The sequence below is a fragment of the Gopherus flavomarginatus genome, chromosome 2 (assembly GCF_025201925.1).
Source record: "Gopherus flavomarginatus isolate rGopFla2 chromosome 2, rGopFla2.mat.asm, whole genome shotgun sequence".
NCBI lineage: Eukaryota > Metazoa > Chordata > Testudines > Testudinidae > Gopherus > Gopherus flavomarginatus.
The window spans coordinates 276,442,395-276,453,105 of record NC_066618.1 but is presented as its reverse complement, the minus strand read 5'-3'; positions in this window follow the sequence as shown (position 1 = coordinate 276,453,105).

Below are 10,711 nucleotides of genomic sequence, written 5' to 3'. Positions count from 1 at the left end.
TTTCAGGGGAGGATTTTATCACTTGAGAGTTTGATCTAAAGCCTGCTGAAAGTCAAAGTGATTGTTGATTGGACAATTGGTTCAGTGGATTTAATTAGAGACAGCTTGTATGTTCACTTTCCCCATAAGAGTTTTTTGTACCAGTATTTGAGGAACTGGCATGTCTCCTGCTACTTGTTCTTTATTCTTAGTAGGTTTCCACATGCCACACTTATGTAACAGTTCTGCATAATAACTAAAACCTGTAAAAATCATCCATACAGTGAGTTCGAAACACGACACAGACATAGGTGCTGGAACTAGCAGTGCTGGGGGTGCTGCTTCACCCCCTGGCTTGAACTGGTTTCCATCATATATAGGGTTTACATTTTGGTTCCATGGCTGTCAGCACCCCCACTGCACAAATTGTTCCAGCAGCCCTGAACACAGAAATGGTGGCTGTTCCATTCTGAGAGGGCTTAATGATCAGACCTTTCCATATCAAGTTCTCTCCATTCCACTCAGGAAGTAAATACTAAAACCATCTAAATAAGTAGTTTATAGTGTGTTGAAAATATTTGTGGGATGAATAGCTATTGGGTGATTGTACTCTGGATATTGCTGTGGGAAAATGGACCACGCGTGAATAGACAAATGCCAAAATGTGGTTTTGTGGATGTGTGATAGAAAATAAACTCTCCTTTTAATATGACAGCCATTGTTTATCAGTGCTTACAGCCCAGTAGACGAAATGACACAATGTTGGCACACTTGCTTGTGAAAAAATATTGCCCTTTGCTTTCCATTGGCATACAACTTACTGGATCTGTTGGAGTAAGGCAGTTTCTTTGAATATTTGATGTGGGGTTTTAGTATCTGCAGTCAAGGCAACGTAAACACTGACAAATGGATTCAAGATGTCAGCAGATCTTTTCTTCATTGCCTTCCCCTCCATTTCCCCATCATTCTTTCACACAAGTTTCCCTTTATAGTTAAGATATTGCAAACTACTAACACAATTTTAAAGGGGAGATGTTTTGTACTTCAGCAATATGAGTATTCCTATTGAAGTCAACAGAAATACACAACTGCTGAAAATTAAGCATATGTGTAAGGCTTCACTCCTTTTTCTTTATGTCCTTAACCTTCCATATAACAAATGTTGACCCAATTGTTTCCCCAATTTTGATACAAAGAATGTGCTCTTGAGCTGAGACCTTAGCACAGTAAGCACAGCAGAAATATAAACCTCTGAAAGAGAAGATCATAATGCACTGACCATCCCTTAAACGATTGTGGCACTACCAACATCACTTTAACATAACCAAACAAAAATGAAGAATATTCTAAAATTAGCTCTATAAAATTGCTTGTTCTATTTGGATCAGAGTAAATAAAACAGTCCAAATTCATCCCTGCTGTAAATCTACTGAAGTCAAATATGCTCCACCAGGGATGAATTTGGACCAAGATGTTAGATATACTTCAATTCCCTAGAATTTCATAATCTACGTAGTTTCAGACATGCACGGGAATCCTGGAAGGAAAAACTCAGTGTTGCAGGAAGTGGTATCAGTGACTCAGAAGGTGACAATCTTCACTCACTGAGTCAGTAATGAAATAATATTCTGCTGTGCTGCTGGGGTTGTGCCTCCCAGGTAAATCCTAACACTGAGGTTCTGAGACTTAACTACCATCTGATCATAAAAGATCAGCTGTCACAAGAAGAGCAATATCTCCCTTAGGTTCCTGACCATATTATATCTGGATAATTACATACATCCTTTTGTTGCTTTAATTGGCTAAGGCACTTTCTTATTTACTTCCTTCCCCTCAATTTGTGTAGTGTGGCTGGCACTGTTACAACAGCCGCTGTGTTTCTAGAGGTGGCTGGCTCCTCTTGATTCCAGAGATGTCTGGCTGCATTTTAGTGGCTGATAAAGTGATTCCTATATGTTGTATCTGTTAGTTTCCAAGCTCATTTAGATAAGGACTGTGCCACCTTTTGTGTTTGGAAAAGCTCCAGCCCATTGTGAGCCTTATCATAAGAGTAACAGTTTAAAAAAGCTTCTGAGGTTTCTGCTATGCCAGTCAATACAAATAATCTTTGTTACATATCACACTCAGTAAGGATTACAAATAAAGTACCCCATGAACTTTCATTCTTCATCCAGCAGAGAAAACAGACAAGACCTCTACATGTCTTAACTTAGGCCGATCACTATATTTTAATTTTAAAGTATTGTTTTAACATTTCCAGCAAATTATCAGCCACATACGTCTGGAAGAGGAGCTCTCAGCAAGTGTTCTCATCAGGAATGAGCAATGATTCTATACTTGGCAAGTTATTTTTGAAATAAGACGACTCTAGGTTTCCATTATGGAATAATAAGCATTGCAACTTTCTTTTAAAAAAGCAAAGTTTGTTATGTTTTTTTTTCAAAGACATGCAACATTCGTTCTGCTAAACTTGGATTTAATTTTTTCCTTAATGCCACAAAATGAAAAATTAATTCAGTGCAATTTTAAAACTACTTTGAGGCTGAGAAACTGTACACCAAATCTTCCCCTTCAGCAGAGTTTTATGGCTGTTAATAATGAAAAAGTTGATGGACCCATAGCTATTGCTGTGCTATCAGATGCTGCTATAATTTCAGATTAATATGCCTCATGTTATTGGCTAGATCAGCTGCCTGCATTGCATTCATTATGATGTTACAAATTGCTAGTCCCTTGGGGATTTTTTTAATGTCACTATCTGCAAGTAGGCATTTTGGTTTCTACTGCTAATCAAAGCATTTCACGGGAAACAACCTCTTACTGATATTCATTACGGATCTGATCTTGATCAGTGTCAAGTGCCTCTTGGTCCCACTGACTTCTAAGAGCTGAAGGCGCTCAGCACCTTGCAGAATCAGGCCCTCCTTGACCTGTGTGAAACTTGTGGTTTCGGCTCACAGAGATTCATGCAAATTACTTCACGTTTATTTTTGGTCCCGATCTATGAGGTTTTGCACCTCATGATGTTTGTGCTTTGAGTTTCCGGGTCAAGTGAATCCAAAAAATGTAAAAATGCTTCAAGAACATCACATTTCCTCTGGCTTCATAATGAAAACATGTAGTTCTGGTACATTTTACAGAATTTTGATGCAATTCTTCATCCGTCCCCTTCTGGCCCCCTGCTGCCCACCTCCATTGCCCACACTGTGTCATATTTGCTTGAAACTGGAATGGGTTCAAAAGATTTGTGAGTCTGAGCAGATCTTTTGATACACATGATCTGAGTTTTGAGTTTGTTTCATGTGAGTTTTGGCATTATCAGGAAAATTTCATAGAATATCAGGGTTGGAAGGAACCTCATCTAGTCCAACCCCCTGCTCAAAACAGGGGCACTCCCCAGACAGATTTTTGCCCCAGATCTCTAAAGGGCCCCCTCAAGGATTGAGTTCACAACCTTGGGTTGAGCAGGCTAATGCTCAAACCACTGAGCTATCCCTCCCCTCGTTTCATAGAGCTTCATTTGTTAAGTGGCATATTTTCCCCTGAATCTTTGCCTGAACTCCCATTACTGTCACTAGAAGATCTATGCTCTCAACATGTATATCCCCTTACCTTATTCCTGTAATGTTTTTTGGCTGTGCAAAAACATCCTTCTAACACATGGACCCATATGCTTAAATGCATCCTCCTAACACATGTATCTGAATAAATGGTCCATGCTCATTCTCATTTACAAATATGGGACAGTTTTTTATTTACTGACTTTCTACAAAGATTACAAGAGGGGGGTAAGTGGAACCAAAATTTCAAGCAAAAAATAAAACATTTTAAAGTGCCTAAGTGACTTAAGAGCTAAATCCCAGTTTCATAAGTGGCTTTGGGCTTGTTTTCAATGCAAAATTAACCTGAATTATACCTGCCATGTTGCCCCTTAATTCAAGGGTGGTCATGCTTTTAACCTGAATTGCTGGATATCCAGGGGTATAGGCTAAGCTGGAGTTAACACACCTCTGAAGCAGCACACCTTATCAGCTTCTAAAATGACCACTCTGTCATGTGGATGCAGGCTAGTTCCACTCAAGTGCTGCTTGTCGCTTTCTCATAATTTCCCCCATGTACTCCTGAAAGAAAAGACAAGTTTTTCCACAGTTCACTGGGAAAGAATTCATAGAGTGGCTTATCTTACTGCAGCACAAAGAACCCTGGGGTATGCCCCCAGCAGACGTAGCACCACACACAAGTGAGTGCAGCACCCGTGAGAACACAGCGACTCAAGTGTTATTTCACTGTACAGCTGCCCTGACTTGAGAGGAATAACTTGAGTGTAGATAAGATTTAATCAAAACAGTGTGTGCACTAGGACCTCATCCACATGTTACACATTGAACAGACTGCAATATCCTCTGAAAAAGGGGTTGGCCATATTATGAAATAATCCTCTTTTTTGCCAGCACTACTGCCACCAGCACAGACAGAACTGAGAGTCAGGCCAAGGCATGCCTTTTCCAGTATTCCACCCCCTTAGACCTGGAGTCTGAAACACACAGGGTTCTTGGAACTGCCAACAATATTTGAATTCATGCTAAAACTGGACTTTTTCGTTTTTTTAAATACTTGAGTCACATCAGTCAGTGCTATTTACAAATTCTGTTTACGGACACCGCAGGTGGCCACTGTGACTCATAACACATAAATACTAAATATAACTGAGACAATCTGGGAAAATCCCATAATGAAAGAGAGAATAACGGGCTGATTGTTAAATTTATACTCTTGGTCACTGGATCCCAGTAATGGAACTGGTATTATTTTCACAAAAATCATATGATGGGATAGTAAGACAGTGAATGAATGCCAAACTACAGAAGGAGAATGCAGACTCCAAGCAGGGTATGGAGGAAAGTTGGTTGTACTGCAGTAGTTTGTAATTCCCATTTGTTGTAGTGTGGTCAGCAACCCAATCTATGTCTGCCAGATGTTAAGGAGACCCAGTGTATCTCAGTCTGAGTGTATTCACACTGCTCAGGAGGCCAGCACAAGATTATGCAGAACTTCAGTCCCACCGTAGACCTATTATGAGGATGTAAGTAGTGTATGGGGCTCCTCTGCACTGGGGCAAATTTTACCCTTTGTAGGTTAGAGATCCAGGGAGCTACTATGTCTGTATATGTTCAGAAACCCAAAACAAGAATCCCATGTTTACTATACCTGGGTCCTGTTGGGATGGATACTTTGCTGCCAACTACACAGCAAGTTACTGCCCTGCAAGCTAGGGCATGAATCTACAGCATGCTTGCTGCCACGTGCTAATGTCACTGCAACAGTGCACCAAAAGCCTTGGAGTGCGCTTGGCATACTACTTACTGCTTTTTAGGTTTTCTCTCTTCCTAGCTGCTGAAAGGAAGCTGTCTGCGGTTTCACTCTACCACCTACCTTCCAAAAATGTAACAATCTGAAAGCAAAACAAAGCACATTAATCATTCTCCTAAAGTTTATGCTATGCCTAAATTTTACAGTCTTTCCCTGTATGAGAAATAAGTTAAGTACTCTAGATGCCCTACTGGGCATGGGGTGGATAATCAGCTGGACATGAGTGCCTACTGTGATGCTGTGGCCGAAAAAGCTAATGGGACAATTGGATTCATAAATGTGAATCTTTAATAGGAGGACAGAGGTTATTTTACCTTTGGATTTGGCGCTGGTGTGACTGCTGCTGTAATACTGTGTCCAGTTCTGGTGCCCACAATTCAAGAAGGATGTTGGTAAATTGGCGATGGTTCAGAGAAGAGCCACAAGAATGATTAAAAGATTAGAAAACCTGCCTTATAGTGATGTACTCAAAGAGTTCAATCTATTAAGCCTAACAAAGAGAAGGTTAAAGAATGACTTGCTTACGGTCTATAAATAGTCATGTAGGGAACCAATATTTAATAATGGGCTCTGCGTGTGTGCGTGTGAACGCCCTTGTCCCAAGGACTCTGCCCTCTGACTTTGGCATGACAGGATCATAACAGAAAGTCCACAATGTCTGTCAACCAAATCGTTGGAGAAATAAATGCTCCAGCAATCAGATACCATAAACTTTTTTTTAAATGAGTCCTTACAATGTTGTGCTTTGATTGGAGAAGCTTTCTTTTTTTAAACAGTCGAGATTTTTGTAATCCATTACGTATACTGTCATAAATATAAATGGAAGGGTAACCACCTTTCTGTATACTGTACTATAAAATCCCTCCTGGCCAGATGCACAAAATCCTTTTACCTATAAAGGGTTAAGAAGCTCAGGTAATCTAGCTGGCACCTGACCAAAAGGACCAATAAGGGGACAAGTTACTTTCAAATCGGGGGATGGGGGGAGGCTTTGTTCTGTCTATTCCATGTGGCTTTTGCCGGAGATAGATCAAAGAAGCAAGCAATCCAACTCCTGTAGAGTTAGTAAGTATTTAGCAAGGAAATGCGTTGGATTATCTTTTGTTTTGGCTTGTGAATTTCTCTATGCTGCGGGGAATGTGTATCTCTGTTTTTTCCTTTTTGTAATTTTAAGGTTTTGCGTAGAGGGAAACCCTCTGTGTTTTGAATCTGATTGCCTGCGAGATTATCTTCCATTCTAATCATACAGAGGTACTCCTTTCACCTTTTTTCTTTCTAATAAAGTTCTGTTTTTTTTAAGAATCTGATTGGGTTTTTTAGTATCCTAAAAACCCAAGGCTGGTCTGTACTCATCTTGTTTATTCTCAAGCCTCCTCAGGAAAAGGGGCGTAGGCTTGGGGGGATATTTTGGAGAAATAGGACCCCAAGTGGTCCTTTCCCTGATTCTTTGTTTAATCACTTGGTGGTGGAAGTGTTTACCTAATCCAAGGTACAAGGGAGAATTTGTGCCTTGAGGAAGTTTTAACCCAAGCTGGTAGAAATAAGTTTAGGGGGTCTTTCATGCAGGTCCCCACATCTGCGCCCTAAAGTTCAGAGTGGGGAGGGAATCCTGATATATACATATTAAAATTTTTCTCTTAAAATAGAACTTTTTTTTAAGTACCCTAGCCCTGCATCCAAGATGTTTCCTGTCCTGGGCCAGGTGTACACTACAGAGTATAACTATGTTGCTTCTCCTGTTGACATAGCTACTGCTTCTCGGGGAAGTGGATTAACTACACTGATGGAAGAAGCAATCCTGTCGGCATAGTACAGTCATCATTAAAGACTGTATGGGACGACAAACCTTTAGTGAGCCCCTCACCCTCGTGTCATTTAAAGTTACTTACTTTGTTGTCCCTGGGGCAGGGGCGGGGATCATAGTTTATACCTTTTTGACTTGCCCAAGCTACACAGGAAGCTTATGGCAGAATCCAAATCTCCTGAGTCCCAGTCCAAGACCATAACCACTGCATTGCTAGGAAGCTTTAACATTGCCAGTGAAGATGTGCCCTTAGAGAGAGATTGAGTCTGCTGTACAGCTTTAGCTAATGGCCAGACAGCTTTTAGCTCATGCAGTAGATGTACGGGGAGACTCTGGCAAACCAGTAAAGTGCCTAAAACCATTATGGCTTATTGTCAAAAAGCAGCCTAGTCAGCAAGCTGTAAATTGATCATTCAGCAAACTCAGCTTGACCAAGGCAGGAGGGGAGGGGGTTTTGAATGCCACTGAAAGAGTAGCTTGACCCCCCATCCTTCCTGATAAGACTCGTCTTGAAGTTGTTGATACATGCATTTTTAAAAAGAGCAGGAATGTTTATTGGTGTCTCAGAGCTGCAGACTCTGGAAAACCCACATCTGGTTAATCAATAGTCAGAAGGAACCTCTTGATTGAAACTGCTTACCTGACAAGGTTTCTTTAAGAGATATGTCATTCTATTACTAATGTATAAATAAGGGGAAAAAGCTTGAGATAGTTGGACTCGTTTGGGGACTCTTTTGGACTCTCTCTCTGGATACATCTTGCGGTCCCCACCAGCAGATGGAAGATTTGGCCACCGGAAGGCTGCCGCTGTGTCACTTGAGAGCCACACTCAGCTTTGGTAATTATCAAGGGTTGGGGGTGTTTTACTAACTTGTTGCGGACATGTGTAAGTGTTTGAGACTAAGTAAAGTTTAGCTTTAAGTGAAAGCAGTCTTGTGTTGTCCTGTTCATGCCATCTATTGGTCAGATGGCTGTGTCTCCCCTGATTTATTTCCTGACAGCTCCTTGCACAGAGTAAATTTACCAAGAGCTTTGGGTTGAAAGAACATAGAGGCTCATACACTAAGCTCTAAAGATCCCAGGTTCTATCCTGCCTGCTGACGACTGGAGTCTGTCGGTGTTATAATTGGGGGCTCATCAGGAATTTCAACTGGAAAGTCTCTGAAGCTCCGGATGTGCTTCCTCAGCTGGGGAAATATGTAACCCACACACTTCCTGAGTGTGGTTTTCTGTCCCATCTAGTGGCACTGACACCACTTAGAGAGAGATTAATGAGTCTGCACTACAGCCTTAGCTAACAGCCCTATGGCTTTTAGCTCATGCACTAAGCTCCAGTGGTCACAGGTTCGCTCCTGCTCACCGACGACCAGAATCTGTCAGCATTACATTAACATAGCTCTCATTAAAAGCTATGTGGGCTTTGGAATCATCCAATCAGGAAGCAGAAATAATATCATCTAACCAATCACACACTGTGTAAAGCACATTGGGTGAAACGCTGGCCCCACTGAAGTCAATGGTAAAACTCCCAATGACTTAAATGGGGCCAAGATTTCATCAGTCATGAATAGTAAACCCTCAAAGCTATAGTGGCAGTGAAATATGTTCTCTCAACCCATTCATCTAATAATTCTGAACAAACAAGTGAATTAAAATCAAAGTCAGTTTGCAGATCATTCATGAGAACAAAAGGGGCTCGAATTTCTTGAATACACCGTTCATTGCAAAAAGTTCCCTCAGTTCTAATCATAATGAATAAGGGAGAGATAGCTGTGATAAATAGAATCAGCGTAAAAGTAAGTCCATGAGGTTGGACTATGGTAGCTAAAGAAATAAACCATCCCCATTAATCAGCTACTAAATTACACTGGGCTTAAGTTCCTGGGGAGATGTCCTGATTAAGTATTTTTCCAGAATAGTGAGGTGTCTCAAATGGAATGTGATGTAATGCTTTGCACTTCTACAGCTCCTTAAACAACATTACTTTGAGTAAATTATATGCTGTGATTTATGTGCTCAACTCTATCGGTTATGTTGGCTAAATTATGCACATTTTATATCTAACATATAGTAATGTCTTTGTTTATATATGCATCTTAAGCCACAATCATTAGTGGCTTATGCATCTCGGTGATTTCTCTTTTCAGCCATTTCTTTTTAATAAAATCAAATGGAAATTCAATACAAAAATATATAGTCCCTATTTCCAGGTACTGAACTCTACTCACAATAATTCTCACACCTGTCAAGTTTCATTTGGAACCTTCTTCTGTCATTTAGAAAAAATAGTCAACATGCCAAATAGCCCCATGTGTACTTTCCCTACTCTGTCTAAAGTTCTTAGAAAACAGATGTAAAACACAAACCAGAGCATGAACTGTTATAACCTTCAGGGTTTGGAACTGGTGCATTCTGCAAAATACACGTTGTCTTTATTATAATGTACAAGAATATCCTCAAAGTGACAAGGCTGGGGTTGTGCAATGATCTCACAGAAGTAATAACATCTGGAATCTAAATGCTAAAAGAACTTTGAAAATTGTTTTTTCCCTCTAGTACATAGGAAAAAGCACAAGCATAAACAAATCTGAATCCAAGGCAACAATGAAGCTTTTTCAGTACAGAAATATTAAGGAGAAAATTAGAAAAGGTGGGAACGTGTGCCAGAAGTTGCCTTAAAAAACGACTGTTAAATTTCAGCAAAGCACAGGATATTTATTTATGTCTCATGTGATGGAATTTAACTACAAACAGATTTCCAATTGAGGGAGTCCTCAGCAAAAGAATGCTGAGGATCCAAACAGGATCAAAGCTTTGCCCAGTACATGAAGAAAGTGATTAGAGAATCATAGAACTGGGAGGGACCTCAAGAGGTCTTCTAATCCAGTCCCCTGCACTCAAGGCAGGACTAAGTATTATCTAGACCAGTATGGTTATGGACCACTATGATTCCACTGTTGGGTAAATTTGAATTGGTGTTAAGTTATGTGCTAAGTAGCAAGCACAGGATGCCTTGGTCAGTGTTTTTACTATAGGCCAAGTTCCCAGCTCCTTAAAGTAGACATCATTAGATCTTCTCCAGCTCAAGCTCTAATTTCCTTAATACTTAACTTGCTATTTGTGACATGTCCATATTGAATGTGTTGCCCCTTTTCAATCCGAGCAGCCAGTCAAAGTTTGGGGCCCTGGGGATGTTCCAGCTGGGAGCTGAAACTGGTGATAGTCAGGTATTATCTTTTGAAACAATCTCACCTATTTACAAGGAATGTACCAAGTCCAAGTCTGAATGCAGGAGGAACCAAGCACAAAAAGAGCAGTTTCTTTAAAATCTCTCTCTGGCTTTTCTAGACTCATACTGTGCTCTCAGGCTACTGCTTGGCCTTCTTGCTTTTTGCCTCTCTCTCTCACTCACTCTCCCACCCCACACTACTTAGCAACAAACTCCTGGGTACGTTCATATATTTCTTTTGTCCTAGGATGGGGCATATCCTTACAGGTGTTAATCGGAGGGTGAGTTCACACCTACCAATCTCAATGAGGTCTTAACCTACTAATAAG